Genomic DNA, 20499 nt, shown 5'->3' with positions numbered 1-20499 from the left:
GTCTGGGCCATTCATCCAATACTCGGGGACAGCAGTAGGCCATGCGTCCTCATTGCCGGGGCCATACTCTTCAGTTTTGCTTTCTTAAAGGTCAGGTCCAGTCCCGTCCTTTCTCTCTCCGGTTGGTGTCACTAAGGGCAGACCTTAGACCACAGAGCAGTTCATCCCACAGTTACCGCTTTGAGGTTTGAAGCATCTCCATGACCACAAGTGGCAACCGCACTTCACTGAGCAAAGAGCTCGCTCTCTGCTCTGAGCACCACGGGTGCTGAGACAGTCTGCCTTAGTGCGACGGGGAGGGCGGGAAGGGGCTGCATCTGAGGGTCACCTGTGGCCAGGTGGTGGTGGGTAGGAGGCTGGGCCAGAGCTGGGAGGGTTGGGGAGAGCGCTCCACTCCACGCAGGGAACCTCACCGTCTCCTCGACCCTGAGAGCCACACCCAACAAGCCTCTTGCCACTGGCGTCCTTCATCCAGGTGAGAGACAAGAAAAGTCCACGCCCTCCACATTCCTTCTCAGACAGAGCTTTAGGTGTGGGTGTTGTAACGTGGTAAAGCCACGTGGCAGTTTTTCCAAAACATTAAGCAATCCACGTCTCTAAAGACTGATGAATGGATAAACAAAATGTGGGGTACGCATACAGCAGAGTATGAGGCGAAGTCGCTCAGTCGTGTCCGACTCTTTGCGACCCTACGTACTGTAGCCCACCAGGCTCCTCGGTCCATGGGATTCTCCAGGCAAGAGTACTGGAGTGGGTTGCCATTTCCTCCTCCAGGGGATCTTCCCAACCCAGGGATCGAACCCTGGTCTCCCGCATTGTAGGCAGACGCTTTACCGTCTGAGCTACCAGGGAAGCCCAGAATATTAGTCAGCCTTAAAAAAGAAGGAAATTCTGACACATGCTACAACTTCGATGGCCGTGAGGACATGCTGGGTGGCATAATCTGGACACAAAAGGACAAAAACTGTTCAAGAGTTTCCGTTTGGGAAGGTGGAAAGCATTCTGGAGATGGATGGGTGTGACGATTACACGACAGCGTGAATGCTCCTAATGACACATGTTCCCTGGACGCTTGACCATGGCTAAGACAGTAAATTGTATGTCATGTATATTTTATCGTAAGTTTCCTGGGGAAAAAAAGTAAAATCCTGAAAAACGGCAGGCAGATGCAAGAAAAAGGAAAACTGAATTCACGGTATCAATATGAGACAAAAATTCAGTTTCAGGCAAATACCGTTAAATAAAACAATAAGACTTTTTTATATTTTTTCAAAAGTAAAGTGAGAGTTTGCAGCCTCAGTAAGATTAAAGTGGCAGCAAGATGTAGAAGTGTGTACAATCTCCAACCAGAGAAAAGAGGACAGGAAAAAAAAAAAGCAAAAAACTTCTCTCCCTTCTCTGTCTTGCTCCCAACATCCCTGCCACAGAAAACAAGATGTGGGGTAGGCAAAAAAACACGCGCAATTTCATCAGACAGAGCAAGTTCTGATCGGAAGCAGTGGGAGACTCTCCCCTGGATGTGTGGGTCCACACTTTGCTCAAGTCTTAGAACCTTCAGAGCAAGCTCCGAAGGACTCTCCTTCCTCCAGCTTCTTGTAAGAATGAGGTTCTGCACAGCGGAGGGTCCAGGAAACTCAAAAACAGCCGGTCTCCAACTCAGGATCAGTCTGGAACCGACACACAGATCCCAAGGCTTCTGAAGAGGAAAAGCTCCAGCGCCCAGCACCGCGCACCACACCACACCTCCTGAGCACTCAGGCTCACTGTGGGTTCTCTCCCCTCACACCTCACAGCACTGTGAGCAGACAGAGACACTGGCTACATTTCACAGACAAGGAGACTGATGCTCACAGAAGGCGAATAGCTCCGCTAGGCTCCCAAGCAGGAGGCAGAGCTTATGTACATGTTGATGACCGGGCAGACTCCAGAGCCCAGTTCTTTTTTTTCTTTTTTAATTTATTGTCCTTTTTTAAGTTGTTTTAAATTGGAGGGTAACTGCCTCGCAATGTTGTCTCAGTTTCTGCCATCCATCGGTATGAATCAGCCATAGGTATACAAACTCCTTCTTGAGCCTCCCTGCCACTCCCCAGCCCATCCCGCCCCTCTAGGTTGTCACAGAGCACCTGGCTGAGCTCCCTGCGCCATACAGCAAATTTCCATTGAGTATCCATTTTACGTATATGTAAATGTTTACATATATGTATATGTTTCAAGGCTACTCTCCCAATCCGCCCCACCATCTCCTTCCCCTACTTCCCACAGTGAAGTGAAGTGAAGTGAAAGTCGCTCAGTCGTGTCCTACTCTTTGCGACCCGTGGACTAGTCCACGGAATTCTCCAGGCCAGGATACTGGAGTGGGTAGCCTTTCCCTTCTCCAGGGATCTTCCCAACCCAGGGATCGAACCTGGGTCTCCCACAGTCCAGGCAGATTCTTTACCAGCTGAGCCACCAGGGAAGCCCACAAGTGTTCTCTATGTCTGTGTCTCTACTGTTGCCCTGCAAATAGGTTTATCCATAGCATTTTTCATAGATTCCATATATATGCATTAATATACGATATTTGTATATTTCTCTTTTTAACTTACTTCACTCTGTATAACAGGCAGAGCCCAGTTCTTAACCATCAGGCTATGGTGCCCTCCTGAGACATGCAAACAACCTAAGGGACTTCACAGCCCAAGTCTCCATTGACAGATGAATGAGTCAACAAAATGTGTGGCCTGGCCAGGGCTGAACCAGGTACACAAAGAATAAATCTTCCTTTAGCAATAATCTCATTGATTCACAGAGAGAGTTTAGAGTTTTCAAAATCTAAGAATCTTTTTGCTCCAACAGACCACAAAGGTGGATAAGAGAGTTTTCATTGTCATCCACAGTTGATAAGAAAGGAAATTTAGAGGAATGATCAGAAAGGGCCATAGGCAGCTAAAAGTCACACAGCAAGCTCCCATCAAGTTAGACCTAGCATCCAACCAGGCTTCATTTCTCGACCCCAGAGACAGACTCACTAAGCCTCCTGGAATGTGCCCCCCAGATATAACATTCCAGCGGCCCTGGGCTACAGAGGAAATTCTCTGGAGTCCATGCAGCCTTCCTGCCAAGCCACCACACAATGCCTGCCTGCCAGCCTGACATTCGGGCCTCCGTTTTTTATTGCTAATTAATTTGGATGGAGACGTCTTTAAAACGAGACTTAACGTCGGGTCCTCCCCACTGTCTGTGAACCAATTTCATTACAACAGAAATCGTGTTGCCAAAATGAGAAATCCCCTCCTTTTCAGGCCTGTGCCCTTGAAGGCATCTTATTAGAAAAGACCATTTCTTAATTAACATTTTTGATCTTTAATCCATTACACATCCCTCTAATCCTGTACGGAGGTGCGGCTGGCCCACTTCCGCGGGCTGGCTCTGGGCTGTGCAAGGCTGGCAATTTCAGCGCTGAGGGCTCGCTCACAGCTGGACTCCACCACGGACAGTCTGCCGCTCCCAGACACCACCTCTGGTCCAGCCGTGGGTACATTTCCCGAGCGGGAGGCAGGAAGGGGGGTGCTCGGTGCTGACACCCCCAGATGGGCCAGTCTGCAGACGAGAGTTCATTTCATTAACCCCTGAACCCCATCTCTGCTCGCCCCAGAATGGTTTCAAGCAAAGGCTGTTTTTAGCAGCTCCGGCTCCCACCAAGTGTGAGAGTCGTGAGGCGGGTCTTCCTTCCCATTTGCACAAATCGCAAACAACTTGACCACATCTGTAAGAAGATTTGGTCCCCACAAGGTCACAGGACCCCGCTCTGTAAAGCTCTGAACCTGCCCAGGGACTCCGTCTTCATTGTGTGGTGAGGACCCAGCCTCTCCTGGGTTTCCTTCCACCTCCCTGACCACTCGTCTCTCTCCTCCGTCTCTCCTCCTCACTCCAGCCTTCAATACTGATGTCTCCTGGACACAGATCTCAACTGTTTTGCTCAGTCCAGGCTCACGCCGCTGGTAGGTGTATCCATTCCAGGGTTAGGTACTAATGACACACTCATGACACCCAAACACACCCCTGGAATCATCCTCCCTAGGTCACAGGACCACACACATTCAATCGCTCATCTGTATCTACGAGGCGTCTCAAACTTAAGGCCACCATCTAACTCTTGAGCCCACAGCCACCATCTGCACCCCAGCGGCTCTTCCCAGGACTGCCATCACAGTGAAGGGGCCCTCTGGCCATCCCGCCACTCAGCCGAAAACCTTGGAGATGTCCATGGGTTCCCTTCTTTTCTCATCCCCAACATCCAACCCAGGAGCAAATTCTGTTGGGCCTTCTCCAGAGGAAATTCCCAGTCTAAACTCTTCACCTCCTGCCCCTGGTCTCAGCCCCTCCATCTCTCAACGGAATGGGTATGAAGCAAGCTTCACTGCCCATACAGCTAAGGGGGCCCCTCCCCAGCTCCCCTTCAACTTAGAATAAAACCCACATGGCTCAGGGCCCTCCGTGAGCTGCTGCTGCCTGCCTCCCTTAGCTCCCCAACCTCACTCCATGCCCCGCTGCCCCTGGTTCTCTCTATTCCAGCCACAGTGATGCTATTTCCCTTCTCTGTCTTTCAATGAGCCCAGCTCACTCCCATGAAGAACAGTAACTAGAACACTGCTCCTGCCCACTCCGTATGACCCATACCCCCTTTGCTCAAACACCCCCTCCTCGGCAGAGGCCTCTGCTCCCCATCACCCCATCATCTCTAACTGGCCACCTGCTGGTCCCCTTCCAGCAGAAATGCAGAACACATGATCTATTTACTGGTTTATGTACTGTGCCTGCGTCATCTCCCCCACTAGACCCACAGCAGGAACTTCGTTGGCCCTGCTCACCACCTAGAACGGTCCTGACACTTAGTAGGTGCTCAGTGACATTTATGACGGATGGAGTGCAGCCTGTTGGGACCTTGCCAGCGGTGACTCAGCTGGTGAGCTGAGTCATTCGGCTGGTGACTTGTGAGCTGGCTCGGCTCACAGCCATCACTGGCCATCAAGAAGAGGTCCTGCAACACCAGCACTGATGTTCTTCCAGCAGCAACGGAGACAGTGGTTAGACGTTCAGTGGAACTTCCTGGTGAAGTATGTTCTGAGAAACTGTCCATCAGCGAATAAAGCCCAACTTGAGCCTCATGCTGGATTACTAGGGGCGGGAGGGAGAGAAAGCGTCAGAGGAGGTAGAGTGATGGAGGAGATGGAGCCTCTGAACAGTTAAGGGAAAGGGACAAGCTGCCATGTGGTCCTTCAGAGACTGCAAAGGGCAGGATGGGAGTTCATAGAAAGAATAGGCCCCCGGGAAACATGTGCAAAGGCTTCACAGAGGACAGGCAATGGGCTGGGCCTTGAAGGGCTTGCAGCTTTGGGGTAGGTGATGAGGAGGGCATTGCAGGATGGGGACACAGCCCAAGCCAGGGCACAGGGCTGGAAATGAGGACACAGGACTCAAACCTCTATTCGATGATATGTAAGAGAACATATCCGGGATTGTGGGGTCCTCCACCTGCCTTGACTCTCCCAGCAAAATGCTCCAGCAAGATCCTCTGTGGGACCACCTGCCTCAGGGTACCGCCCAGGCTGCTGAGGGCCCCTGAACCCGGCCAGCCAGAGCCGGGCCTGGAGCGAGGAGCTCTGGACTCCCAGTCTAGTGCTCCTGCCGTTCAGCACTCCCCAAGTTCCCCCTTCATCTGCATCCCCAAACCTTGACCTGAGCAGTGGAGGCCATTGTGTTGTAGGCCACGAGGACAAGAGCCCATCCCCCATAGCAGCAGGGGCCAAGGTGCCCAGCACCCCCCTGCCCTCTCCCAGGCCAGAGATGGAGGGTACTGGCTGGCTGTGGAGGAGTGGGTGGGTCAATCTCTCCCTGACACCAGACAAGTTCCCTTTAGGGAAACTTCTGTCAGGGCCCAAGCAGGCATTTCCCAGCTGGTAAGGCCCCAGGACACAGTCTGGGATGGTGCTCCGGGAGGACCAAGGACAACACCCGTGATGGAGACAACTCAGCACCCGGGTCCATCCTCCACCCTCACCCTGTGGTCCCTTCGCAAACCTGTGGGTCAGATTCAGGCCCATACCTGGCCCCTGGGTGGTGTCTCAGCTTGGGGGTGGGCTGGGGAGGGGAAAGGGGGTGCCAGGCTCTAAAGTCAGCCTGGGAGGTGAAAATGCCATCTTCCCTGAGATGCAGACGCCATGACGTGGGATACACACAAGGATGCTGTCCAGGAAGGGCTTGGCTCTTGGGTCAGGCGTGAGACCTGAAGACACCCATCTTAAAGCGACAGGGTCACAGCCACGTGCCCCGTGAGGGGCCACGCAGACCCTCACCTGCTTCCCAGACTCACCTACAGAGCCCCCTGTTGACTGCAATCGCCAACTCTCTTTAAATTGTTACTGCTCTCTCCTGGTAAATGAGCATATAACGTGGGAGATCCCCTGGAGGAGGGCATAGCAACCCACTCCAGGATTCCTGCCTGGAGAATCCCATGGAGAGAGGAGCCCGGTGGGCTACAGTCCACAGGGTCACAGAGTTGGACACGACTGAAGCGACTCAGCACGTACAAAGTGGGAGAATTGAGCTAGTAATGACCTGAACGCATGCACAGACTGCTGTCGGCTCTGCCACAAACTTGCTGTGTAACACTGGGCAAGACCCCTAGCCTCTCTGAGGCTCAGTTTTCACATAGGGGAATAGGAATGATACTAATACCAATGTCAAAGTGCTGCTTCAAAGATTCAGTCAGATGATACCTGTGGAAATGCTTGCTTGATGGAGTCCAGGGGGCAGGGTGGCAAGTACAGGGGACCTCAGGGACAGAGAGCCAAGTTTGAATCCTGACCAGCCACTTACCAATCAGCTACTGGATCTCTCCAGGAAGAGAAGGCACGGATGCGCACACACTCGAGGCCCCCGGAACCGCAGGGACAAAGGGCTGTCAGACCCCAAGCAGATCGCACTGTGTGAGGCTGCAACTCCGCCTGGGCTGTGCCTTCGCTGAGGGGTGGGTCCCAAGCAGCCAGGCCCCAGATCCCACCGGGTCCCCAAGCTCTGCGGCTTCACAGGAGTCGGGGGCTCTGGCTGGAGTCCCAGGCTGGCTGCCTCTCTGTTCTTTCTCTCCACATTTGGGGAAGGCATTTCCTCCTTCCCGGGGCCTGCGGGTCAGGTTTCCACCCAGATGGAAAGTCCCACCCAGGGGCCCCCAAAGGAGAGCTCACCATGGAAACTCCACGGGGCGCCCGCCAGACACAGGGACGAGTGGCCACTGGCAGACCTTCCTGGGGCCAGGCCCACCACCCTGCCAGCTGGGAGGGGAGGGGGCAGAGGGGGCTGCAGCTGGCCTTTCTCCATCTTGGGCACAGAACAATGTTCACACTTTACGTGCAAAGCAAAGAGCGGCTGAGTGTGAGCGTGTCTCGGTATGCGTGTGTGCATTTGGGCGTGTGCGTCTATGGACAGATCCTGCAATAGCAGCCCCAGCCGTGTGCCCTCTTAACCTTTCTGAGCCTCATTATCCCTGGCTGTGTCCCTCCTGAGAGCTGGGCTCTGCTCAAATAAGTAATACAGTAATCTGGCAAAAAGTGAACAAGGGGTGGGCTCTGCTGGTTGAAAGCCCTCAGGCCCAACATGCTAACCACAGCCTGATGATAATCCGAGCTGAGAAGGTGGGGGACCCAGTGGGCGAGGTGTCTCCTGGGTTTTGACCTCAAAACATAAAGATGTAAACAGAGCTTCCCAAAATGTGTTCCAAGACTCCCTGAGCTAGGGATACATGTTCCTCAAAAATGAGAGAGGAGTTCCTGAGGTTAAATTTCAAAAAAAAAGAAAAAGAAGAAGGGTTTCCCTGGTGGTCCATAGTTAAGATTCCGCCTGCGAATGTAGAGGACAGAAGTTCGACCCCTGGTCTGGGAAGACCCCAGGAGGCTACAACTGCTGAGCCTACGCACCCTGGAGCCGTGCTCTGCAACAAGAGAAGTCAATGCCAGGAGAAGCCTGTGCACCGCAGCGGAGAGCAGCCCCCACTCGCCGCAACTAGAGAAAGCCTGCCAGCACCAACAAAGACCCAGTGCAGCTGTAAACAAACATGCAAATAACAAAAAAGAAGCCGACTCCCGGATATAGAGAACAAACTAGTGGTTGGGGGGGGGGGGAGAGGGAAGGAGGGAGGGGCAATACAGGGGTAGGGGATTAGGATGTATAAACTATTAGGTGTAAAAAAGCTACACGGATATCTTATACAACATGGGGGACATGGGCAATATTTTATAATAGCTATAAGCGGAATAAAACTTTTAAAAAATTATGACTCACTATTTATTATACACCTACGGTGTTCCAGGAGGCTCAGTGGTAAAGGATCTGCCCGCCAGTGCAGGAGATGCAAGAGACCTGGGTTCGAACCCTGGGTCGGGAAGGTCCCCTGGAGCAGGAAATGGCAACTCACTCCAGTATTCTTGCCTGGAAAATCCCATGGAGAGAGGAGCCCGGCGTGTCCAAAGAGTTGGACACGACTGAGCACACACACACACACACACACAAGCACGCATATTGCACACTTATGCCCTATATAATGTTGTACAGCAATTATATTCCAATTTTAAAAAAATCTGATGAGTCCTCCCCAAGATTGAGAGCAACCACTTGCAGACCAAGGGCTCTGCCTTAAAGGAAACTGCCTGATTGCACTTAACCAGGCACTTAGGAAGGTAACCTGAGCAGCTGCCCAGGACGCAGCCAGCTGAGACGCCCTGTCTCTGCCGCATCCCCTCCAGGCTGTACTGCACGTAACTCCACGGCTGTGCTGTGCACTTAGGCCCTGAGCATTTTCCAGGGTCAATTTAAGAAAGAAATCGAGGAAAGATGTTTCTGTATTGTGTGCCAAATTGTTATTCAGACAGAGCTATTGTTTGTTCAATGATTAATGAGGATCCACGCAGTAAATTCCTCAGCATTTAGTGCCAGGGATAAACGTTCGTCAGTCCCAAGTGCTTGAATGAGACAGAGGTGTCTACTTCATCTTATTTCTCTTTTGGCCTCAGCTGCCAGGAAGCTCACCGGCAGTGACCCTGACCCTTGGCTGCTGACATAACTAGTTCTTTCATCGATTACTTTAACTGCCCAATGACACCTGGGCACGTCATCTTGTTTCATTAATAATCACGAGAACTGGCAGGCTTCCCTGGGGGTCCAGTGATTAAGACTCCACTCTCTCAATTCAGTGGTCACAGGTGCAGTCCTTGCTCAGGAACCTAAGATCCTCAAGCCCCATGCCACACAGTGTGACCAAAACTTCATAACCTAATTAAAAATAAAGTACATACGATAATTAACTCCTGTTTTGAGACTACCCTGGGGGTCCAGTGGTTAAGACTCTGCTCTTCCAATGCAGGGGACACAGGTTCAACTCCTAGTCAGGGAACTAAGATCCCACATGCCCTGTGGCACAGCCGAATGAAACATAGTCACCAGAGCTGGTGTTTGTTGGATGCTTGCTATGTGCCAGGCACTGTGTGAACACACATCTTTCCCTTACTCATTCATATAACAATGTCAAAAGGTAGGGATTTAGTCTCCCCACTTTACAGATCAGGAAATTGAGCCCTGGAGAGGTGAATAATTGAGTCAAGTCCATACTCACAGCTAAGAAGCCAAGAGTAGAGCTGTATGTGTTCAGCTGCCCCCCGTCTCCTCATTCTAGAATATGAGCCTGGAGGGCAGATCACCACTGCGTGTCTGTGGCCGAAGACCCCTTATGATTAGGTGATGAACACTTTGGAGGTGAAGCAAGGATTGATGCAAAGGTCTGTTTGCTTCAACCCCATGCAAAACTCCTCTTTCTGGCCTTGAGGGCTGGTAAACCTCACTTTAACCCTAACACTAAATCGACTACTTAACCTTAACGCTAACACTAAATCTAAGCTTCCTTCTAACACAACCCCAGATGAACTCAGCATTAACCAACCCAGTGTTCCCAGCCGCACCCATCCTCAGTTCTGTGGGGCCAGCACTGCGACCACAAAGGCTGGGGGGCAGATGGTGGAGCACGTGGGGTCTGCAGCAGGGACGGGGCAGCAGGGATGGGCTTGGGTTTCCCGTCCGGGGAAGTCTGGGCAGACACGAGCGGGGCTGGCCTCCAAGCAGGCCCGAGCAGAGGATGGCAGGGCAGGCGGGCCGCGCTAGCCCGGCTCACAGCAGCAGCTCCTCTGGCCTGAGAGAGCCAGCCCAGCGGGTGGGGAGGAGATGCCCAGCCCCGCTTCCTGCCCACTGCGGCTGGCCAGGAGCCCCGCAGCCAGCACAGGAAATAACAGGGGCCCCCAGAGGCCGCCCAGCCAGGCCCTGCTCCGAGGCCGCCCGGGGAGGGAAGGAGGCCATTGTCGGCCTTTGTTGCAGCTTCCCCAGCCTAGCCCGGACTCCGGGAGGCCCCTGGGAGCTAACAAAGCTTCCCCTAACCCGCAGCTGTCCAGCCTCCCCCAGCCCGACTCTGGGGACAGGCCCACCCGGCCCTGGGCTCTTAAAGTGGCAGGTGCAGAGTGGAAATGAAGTCATGTCCAAGTTAGGGGTGGGGTGCACGTGGGCCAGAGCAGGCCAGGCCAGGCACGCGGACAGATGGCCACTGGGGTCTCTGTCTGCACCCGGGTCTGCCCGGCGCCGGGCCCAGCAGCAGGGGTGTGGATCTTTGGTCGGAAAGAATGTCTGAAGCCCTGAGTGTACAACAAAGGAAAAGCAGAATGAGAGTAAGGGGGTGACCTGGACATCTCGGGAGCCTCCTTGGGTGGGAAGAACTGTCCTCGTCCTTGAAAAGAGATCCCAGAAGCAGCTCTTTCTGCTCATCTGCAAGCCTAGGAGTGCCGGTGTGTGCCCGTCTGGGTATGTGCTCATGTGTGGAAGTGTGTGCATACGTGCCCTGTGTATGTGCGTGTAAGCATTCACATACAGGGGCATGCGCATTTGCACTTGAGTGCATGTGTGTGCATGCGAGGTGTGGAGGAACATGTGAATGTCTGCATATGTGCCCTGCATGGTGTGTGGAAGTGGGTATGTACGTGTGTCTAGAATGTGTAGGCAGTGTGCTTATGTTTGTGAACAAGTGTATACGAGTGTGTGTGCATGCAGGCAAAATGACTTGTCACTGCTCCACACCACTGTTGGAGAGCATTCCTGGGCTTGTGTCCATCAGCAGTCATCACCCTACACTGACCCTGGAAGTGTGTGTCGCCACCATGACCTCTAGGGTTCTTAGCACATCCTTGGGGATGTCCCCCCACAAAGATGCCCTACACCTCCACTGGGTCCTGGTCACTATGAAGTAGCAACTCCAGAGGAGCAGACCCTGGACTCAGACAAAACCAACCCAGGTTCAAATCCTGCCCTGGCCCGGATCAGCTGTGAAAGCCTGCACCTGTCTCTCAACCTCTCTGAGCCTCAGCTGCTCATCTGTGAGATGGGCATGATACTACCTCCTACCACCTGTGGTTAAGGGAGTTAAATGAAAGATGCATGTCAGGTACATGGCCCCTGCCTGGCCCCAGCAAATGCTCACTAGATGGTTGGTTTTTTTCATGGTTATTGTTATTACAGTTGCTTATAATTATGGTTATTGAGAATACAACGGTGAGCAAAGCAGGCACTACCCTTGCCTCCACAACCTTGCACGGTTTGTAAAGCATTTAGCCCAGAGAAATAGAACGGCAGAAGCAAAAGTGTCTCCTGTTTACTGGATTCAGGATCAGTCTGATGTGCTAACTACTAAGTACAGCTGGCAGCCATCCATTGAAGCAACCAAGCACAACAACAAGAAAGGAGCCATCTATCAGTGCGGGCAAAATCAGTTAGCCAGGCTCAACCTAACACACATGGAGCAAGAGAGAGAGAGGGAGAGAGAACATACGCACGCACCCACACATGCCTCACGCTCAAGAATTTTGAGAGGATCAGCAGAGACGACAACCACCTAACCCCTGCGGGCCTCCCACAGCCTACAACAGGACTGTGACTGACGCGGTGCTAAACACACCCACCCCAGAAGCTGGGCCCTGCGGAGTGCCCGCCCAGGAAGCCAGGACCAGCCAGGCTGCATGACTGGGCTGACCGTGGCCGTTTCCTGCCGGCACGGACCCATGGCCGCACGGTGGGTGCATCAAGCCCCACCCAGGGAAGGAGCTTGATCATAAGATAGCCTCAGAGCCTCTGGCTTTCAGACCCTGCCCACTACCCCCCTGCCAACTCCAACCCCACGCTGGCCTTCTCCACAGGGGAAACAGGCAGTGCCCCACTCCCAGGTCAGCATGAGAAAGGATGGTCCCTTGAGAGCTCAGTCCCACCCCAACCCTGCATGGGGGTGAAGGCATGAGTACCCTGCCCACTGTGGCGACGCCTAGAGATTGCCGATCAAGACAAGGAAAAGGAGGAAGGGAGGGGCCAGTCGGAGCCCTCTGTGGCCCACACAGATCAAGACTCAGAGCTAAGCTCCAAGCCAAGCTTCCCTCAACATGCTGTCAATATATTACAGAGAGTAAGAGGGGAGAGCGCCAGCTGCCACCCTTGGGGGCTATAGCTAAGCTCCGTGCATCCCCTCATATCGTCCTCACAATGGTCCCAGGAAGTAGGATAAGCATCCCCATTTCAGATGAGGCCATGGACAGCACAGAGAGGTTGAGTAACTTACTCAAGGTCACACAAGTAGTATCTTCAACCTCAAACCCAATTCTTGGTCTTAACAAAGGGAACAACAATCTGACCTTGTGCTGCCAAGGGAAAATACAGATGAAGAGGCAGAAGCGAAGTTCTCCACCTTGGCAAACTTTGGCTCGGCGGCTGTCAGCGACCAAGACAGAGCCCAGCTCTGGGAGCTTAGAGAATCAGACATGGTCGCTGCCTGAGGGGGTGAGCAGAACAGCAAGGGAACCAGGCACATACAGGAGGAACGTCATTGCCAAGCAGACGGCAGTGAGGACCAGGATGAAGGTAGCCCCCAAGACTCAGGGGCAGGCACAGTAATTATGGCAGGGCAATTGTGGTGGCCTCCTGGAGGAGGCGTCATGTAGCCTGAGCTCTGAACGCGAAGCTCCGCAGGCAGAGGGTCCCCGCCAGAACAAGAGTCAAGGGGAGTGGGTGAGAGGGCTTAACTCATCACACCCTCTAAACCCTCACTACTCCAGGTGGTGGGTGGGCCATCAACACCACTCTGGAGCTGGCTTAGCATGCAGAATCTCAGACCCCTCCCAGAACGGCTGAGTCAGCATCTGTGTTTTAACAAGATCACCAAATTTGCCTACATGGTCAAGTTTGAGCAGGGCCAATGTAAACCACGCCTGGAAACCACAGTGAGACCTCCCTCAAATCCCAAGGAACAATGTCATCATCACTCCCGGGGCCCACACCCACATACACGCCTGAATTGTGGCCCTGGTGTATAGCCAGGCTTCAAGTCACCAAAATAACTGCTGATTTCCAACAACCATCAGTGGGGGCCCAGACCCTAGGGAGCACCCACGGTTGAATAAAGTAGGACCAGCCCCTCCGTCAGGACAGCCCTCATCACTGGTGCCTGTGAAAAACTCCAGAGCCCCAGGAGAGGCGAGGGCAGACACACTGGGCTCGTGGAGTGGACAGTCCCCAGTCGGCAGGGCTGGGAGCTTGCAACTTCACTGCAGAGAGCAAGGGTACGATGGCAGAGCAGCTGCTGTGCGCCAGCCTGTGGGTACAGGACAAATGGCACAGAGGCTCTGCCTCCGAGGAAGCTCCAAGTCCACCCTTGGAGGTGAACTCAGCAAGACAAACCCCCCTCCAGCGAAGCCATCAGTCAGGCCACGGGGGAGAGAAAAAAAGCGTCAGAAGAGAGAGACACACACACACACACACACACACACACTCCCTTGCACGTACCCCAGGCACCAGCATACACGTGCACACACATGTGCATGGCAGACGTGGCACAGAGGAAGCAATGTACAGTGCAGCCCAGCAGGGCCCCTGGCTGGTCCAGAGCCAGAGGAAAGGGTGGGCAGGAAATACCACATCCCCTTGGAGAGCTGGGCCAAGTCAGCCCCAAGGGCCTGGGACACAGCACAGAGGGGTGCAGAGGCCACAGAGCCCCCAAGAGTCTGAGTCAGGGCCGAGGCACCTGGGCATACTCGCACACACACCACACACACACACAAGTGCATGCCTCCGTGTGCACTCGGGGCACAGATGCCCTACCTCGTGGACCGCTCACCATGGTAACAGAGTGGCCACCTCTCAGCTCCAGTCACCACCTGAAGGTCTCCGAGGCCTCCTGAGCTGGGGGAAGCAGCGCTAACAAAGGCCTGCCTGGCCAGGGGTCCATGGTACAGACCAGTCGGCGCATGCCTGCAGCGCTCCCCCGGTGAGCTCGGGGCCACCGCATCTTCCTACCCCGCCTGCCTGGCTCCACTCAGCTCAACTCCCCACAGACGCCCCAGCAGAGCTAATGAGAAACTCCCCAGCTGGCCCCATATAAAAACGCATTTCATAAGTCTTTAAAATGCTCGGAAATTCTCCATCTATTTAGGACTTTCCTGCTCCTTTAAAATGTCCCCTGGTCCTTGTGGAGGAAATGACTGGGTTGGGGGCTCAAGCGCAGGAGGTGGGCAGCACCAGCCGAGCCAGCCGGGAGTCAGGGGCATCTGGCAGCATCCTTCGTCAGCCCCAGGATCGCAGGAAGAGGAGTGGGGATACCCTCAGCGATGAGCCAGGGTAAGGCAGTCACTCAGGAGAAAACTCAGGGTGAGGGAACCCTGGGGGAGAGGAGAGGAGAGAGGGAGACAGTCTCTCCAGCCTTGATCTGAGGATTGAAGAAGTCAAAACGTCCTGGGAGCCCCTAAGAAAAACTCCAAAGGGGAAAAAGACCACCGACACAAAGACGCTGGTAAGAGCATTGCTCATGAGTCCAAAACTGAACGCGGTTCAAGTGTCCAGCGGGGAGGGGCAGTTGAGGCAATGAATGCCCATCCTCCCAGAGACCCCGATGTGGTGACTGAGGGCAGGGTATGTGGATCGAGAGGTCTCCGAGAAGCTCGGGGCTCACAGGGGCTCCACAGAGCCCACCGGTGCTCCACAGAGCCCACCGGTGCATTCAGCCTGCACTTCATCTCGAGAGAAGGGATGGAGCTGGAAAGCGAGCCAAGAGAAATGTAAACAGCAAGTGTGCAGAAGCACAGAGTGGTGGGTGGAGTCTCCGTGAAGTAGTTGAAATAATAAATATACGCTCTAGAAAAACACCGGCAGGGTGGGAAGGAAGCCCTGAGAAGTTTCAGAGGAGCAGGCTGGGCTGCACCGAGGGGCCTCGACTCCCTGAAGAGAAAGGCCCAGTCTTCCAGACATTTCTGTCAAGTTCACTGGTCGAAACCTGGAGGTAAAGGACCGCAGTGGGTGAGGAGGCTGCCACCTTTGTCCGTGATGGGGGCACTGACCACGTCCCCACCCCACAGCTAACCAGAGTCAGATTAAAGGAAAGGCTTCCAGCTTCCCTCCGCCAAGGAGCCCCCAGGCACCGGACACCCAGATGCCACTCTAATCTTCTCCCCCTCCGAGCATGTCTCTGAGCCTGCAGCCCTAACACAGACCCACCACCCCACTGCAAACTGCACAGACACCCAACACGCAGGGGGACCTAGAGGCAGGCGGGCTGGGGTCAGGCGGTGGGAGTCTCTATAGACAGCGTGACCCACAGTGTTTTCCAGATCTGGCCTTTGAAGATGGGAAGTGTGTTCAAGGCCTTCTAAACAGGCATCTCCTCTCCCTTCCGGCAGCGATCCAGGAGGCCTGGCCCTCATAAGATTCCCAACTGACCCAGAAGGGACCTGAGCACTGAGCTGAGCCCAGCCCTGAGCCTCTGGTTCCTCTCTGACACAGAGAGCCTGGACCAACATTCTCACAGGCAGATCTTCCATTTACAATTTCATCTCACAATTCACAGTACAATTCACAGTAATGCTGGAGCTGTGTGTGTGTGCGCACGCTCAGCCATGTCCAACTCTTTGCAACCCCATGGACCATACAGCCCACCAGGCTCCTCTGTCCATGGGATTTCCCAGGCAAGAATACTGGAGCGGGTTGCCATTTCCTCCTCCAGGGGATCTCCCCGACCCAGGGATCAATCCCGCATCTCTTGCATCTCCTGCATTGGCAGGACGGATTCTTTAACCAACTGCGCCACCTGTCTGGGTTCAAATCCCGGCTCTGCCACTTCCTAGCTGTGTGACCTTGAAGCAAGTCACTAGCGTCCGTGTGCCTCAGTTTCTGTCTGTGAAAGGCACCAAGAAGGAGAACTGGCTCCTAGAAGCGACTCCTGCATGGGAGTGATGGTTTCGTTAACCAGGACGATGAGACCTACAACGGGGCAGGAAGGCCTGAAACTCTGATCACACCAGTAAGGTCTCAGGCTGCTGGGCCATTCACATACGATCGATTATACTGACTGTTTCTCTCCAACCGCAAGTATGTGTGTCACCGTGCCAGACCTAAAGCTGACTAACCTGTCCAGGCATTGACAGTGAGTGAGTGTCAACAAACGAACTGTTTCCCATCACCAGACTGCCCCAGACCCTCCTTGCGCTCCATCCCCAGCTTGGTCCAGGGCAGCCATGCTGGAAGGAAGCCCAGCCTGCCCTGAAACCTGGTCCAGGGAGGCAGGAGGTTCTGGTGAGGCAGTTACAGAAAGGTGAGACCCTTCATCTCCCAGCTCAGACTTAGTGACCAGCAAAAGGGAGGCAAAGCAGAGCATGGTTGGTTTGGTTCCCTGAAACCACCCACTGTAGGCTACTATCATCCTGGTGCCTGCCACTCAGATGGCTCATTCCAAAGGGCCTAGGGGAAGAGAGAAGAAGCACTGAGGGAGAAAGGACCTCCCCACTGAGCTGGAGGCTCAGGCAGGAGGTGGGGCGCAGAGAGGCCTGGAAAGTGGCCCCTGGGTAGAGACGCACTTGGCAACCATTTAATGGTGGCCAGAATGAAATCAGCTGGCAGGGGGACATTATTTGGCCTGAGCAGTGTTTTTTCAAATATATCGATTGACCAAAATGAGATAGCATTTCACATCTAGGAAAGCTAGAATCCACAAAAAAAGGAAAATTACACATATTAATGAGGATGTGGAAACATTGGAACCCTCATATCTCAATATGAGCTGCTTTAAAAAGACTTGAGTTGCTAATTTTTCAATCTAAGAACACCAGATAAAAATCCAGCTCTCTGGCTTCTCTTTTTAAAACTGAGATGACGTGGGGATTCTGGGCCCAGGTACCCTGTCAGCAATCAGCTGGCACTGAGGTACGGCTGTCCCGGTGGCAAGGCCTGGGGTGCAGTGCACAGCACCACCTCCCTGCCACCTCTGTCACCAGCCTGCCCCAGGTGAGCCTTTGAGCTTGGGACCCTTGTGGGCTTTCACAAAGGACTCTCACAGTTCTCTAAGGAATTTGAATTCACGGCCTGGCAAGGTAGGAAGAAAAGCTTGAGAATAATCTATGACCCCGCCCCCGAAATCACGTGCGCAATGCTCTGTGCATTTGGGAAGAGAATCTACACTTCCTTCCACTGGATGCTTGGGGCTTTCCAGGTGGCACTAGTGGTAAAGAACCCGCCTGCCAATGCGGGAGACGTGAGAGACAAGGGTTTGATCCCTGGGTCGGGAAGATCCCCTGGAGGAGAGCATGGCAACCTGCTCCAGTGTTATTGCCTGGAGAATCTCGTGGACAGAGGAGCCTGGCGGGCTACAGTCTACAGGGTCGCACAGAGTCGGACACGACTGAAGTGACTTAGCACACACACAAGATACTGTCCCTTCATCCCCCTTTTTATGGATCAGAAAAAAACAGGATGCAATGGGAAATGGAAACCCACCAGGCACCCCCATACCTCAGCTCTGAATAGTTTCCTTCGCCCAGGTTCTGCCACCAGCAGCCCCCTCTTTGCCAGCGGAGAGGCAAGGGCAGGCCCCCTCCTCCCGTGACGCCCTGGCCAGAAGGGAGAACTGCAGGGAAATGCTCACCCTGCTCGCCTCCCTGCTAGGCGGGGCTCTCCATCACTGCTGGGGCCCTGACTCAAGGGCACAGACAGAGCAGGTCAGGGTGCTCCTGGGGGCGGTGGCCACCGGGTCCCCACAGGAGCAGAGGCCACTGTGCCTCCTGCTTCTTTATTGCCGCTCTCCATCACGCTCCCAGAGCCAGGAAAAGCGGGTGAGGGGACGCCAGCACCCTGGGGAGAGGGGGTGGAGCTGCCCGGTGTTCACGGCTCCGCACTCCCAGCGAGATGCTCTCTGCCTCCCTCTTCACCTCCCCCTGCATTCCTCCGGTCTGATGAGCCAAAAGGGCCTCGACGGCCACACTTGGGCCCTCCGCCTCCAGGGACCACGGTAAAGCCCCCACAAAGCCTCGGATCTCTGCTCAGCTATCTAACTCCCAGTGGCGGGCAGCGTGGAGGTTACACCCCAGGCTCCGGGGGCAGGAGGACTCGGGTTCGAGCCCCTGCTCCACAGCATCCTGGCTGGGGATGGCGGATCTGCTGCCGCACCGTTCCAAGCCTCCTTCCCTCATCCACCAAATGAGGACGGCAGCTCTCAGTGATGGTGCCAAGGGTGGCTTGGGGAGGCTTTGCTCCCCCATAATCTTCTTTGGCACCTGCCCCCATTCTCTGATGCAGCCAAGTGACATTTTCTCAGCTTAATGAGAAGCGTGATTCTAAAGCAGCCTCAGCCAGGCCTTTGGCCCCATCCTCTACCAGATGGCAGCCCCAAACCAGCCCGTGGAGAAACTGTGGACTTGCTGCTGGAAATACCACCCAGCTCCCAGGGTTGTCACGATGGCTCAGGGAGACCCTGGGGGGTAAAACACGTTTGCTCCGTGTCCTGGCACAGACCAAGTATGTGCTCACCAAACGCCAGGCCCCACGTCCAGGACTGCCTCCCCTACCAGCCTCATCCTGCCACCCGGGACTTGCGCCATCTCACAAGTCCCGTACTCAGGGAATACAAGCTGACTTTAATAGCCTGAGTCCAACAGGATTGGGAAGGAAAACCTATCACGTGCATGCACTGTCAAAAAGACACAATCAGAATCAGGCCAAAGGAAACGGAACAATCCACTGCCCAGCTGTGGATTATCCAATGCCCGGGATGCTCGGCCCTCCCTTTCCCGCCTCCGAGCGGATGACCGAAAGCTGGCCAGCCCCAGGGAGTCCCTGAGGGCCAGAGGGAGTCACGAGGGGTCGAGCACCTCCTCCTGCCTGCATGTGCAGGGTGCGCTCAGCTCTTGGCTGGAAACTTGCAAGCTGCACGCCCTCCACCACTCCCAAGAGCGCCCGAAGGCCCTAAGGCTGGTGCTCCCACTGTGGCATCAGGGTGTTGTGGACCCCAGGCCCGCACAGAGCCCTCGGCATCGCCCCTGCTTTCTACAGGAGATACGCCCAGGCCCTGACACCCCCTGCACAGAGCTCCGCACCCACCACACCCTCCCGCATGCTGCTGCTGTCCTGGTCTGTCCTCGTCGCCGCTCGCACCACTGGGAACACAGCCGGGAGGGAGGCCCTTATACAGACACAACCAGGCTGGGCGCTTTTCTGGTGCGGGGGTTGGAGCACAGCGGGGACCCTCATCAGAGCTGGCTGCAAGCCTGAGCACGTGCACCCCCACATCCGTCAGGATGCCTGGATGAGACGTGGAGTTTCACAACCTTGCAGTGTTCCTCCGAGCGTGGGGAATGCATCTCAACCGCACAGAAACAGACAGGGCATGGGCCACCCAGCACCTCCTCTTATCCTGCCTACAGTGTGGCCCCCAAGGCCTGTCCTAACTCAGGGCTCTCCTCCTGAGAACGCTTGCACCTCCCCACCCTGGCTTCATACCCGGCCCCTGCCCTAGAGGGAGGCCCTGCCACCAAGGACCAGGCACCTGCAGACACCGCAGTGCCCAAACCTGAGCCAGCCAGGACCCAACCAGGACCCTTCGGACTTTCCAAGCAGCACAGCTCCTGCTGCAGAGAGCCCTGGACCAGGAGTCCAGGAACCTGGTTTCAGGTACTGGCTCCCCACTTGCCTGCAGCTCAGTCTGTACCAGCGTTCCCCAGATTTCAGTCACCTGGGAGCCATCTTCATGATTTTTTCCTGAATCCAAGCATTATTACTTAAAAACTTTGTCAACACAATTTTCTCACTTAAATGACTTCCGCATCGTCTTAAATCACATGCAGCCATAAAATTACAAATTCAATGTGTAACTGTTCAAGTGTTAAGTGTTGGTACACCTGACGCCTAACACCTCGTTTCTGCAACGACTGACCCAGAGCATACCTCCCTCTTTGCCTCAATTTCCACACCTAAAAGACAAGGAAGCTGAACTAAATGGCTCCCTCACAGGTCTTCGCAGGCCCAAGGTTCTCCCCCATGGAACTGGAGACAGATGGCCAGGATCCTGGGACAGGGGACAAGGCAGAAGAGTCTGGGGCCTACTGGAAAGGGAACAAGGGCCCTGCAGTCAACGAG

At 54.5% G+C, this 20499-nt stretch overlaps 1 protein-coding gene across 1 annotated transcript in view; it reads right to left on the bottom strand.

Moving 5' to 3' along the window:
- The window catches only part of ZNF423 (zinc finger protein 423), a 343420-nt gene that overhangs the window by 265184 nt on the left and 57737 nt on the right, over nt 1-20499 (bottom strand). The gene's annotated exons all lie outside the window — the stretch shown is intronic.

This window comes from Capra hircus, chromosome 18, assembly GCF_001704415.2.
Source record: "Capra hircus breed San Clemente chromosome 18, ASM170441v1, whole genome shotgun sequence".
Classification (NCBI taxonomy): domain Eukaryota; kingdom Metazoa; phylum Chordata; class Mammalia; order Artiodactyla; family Bovidae; genus Capra; species Capra hircus.
This window is presented reverse-complemented; position numbering and strand designations above follow the sequence as displayed.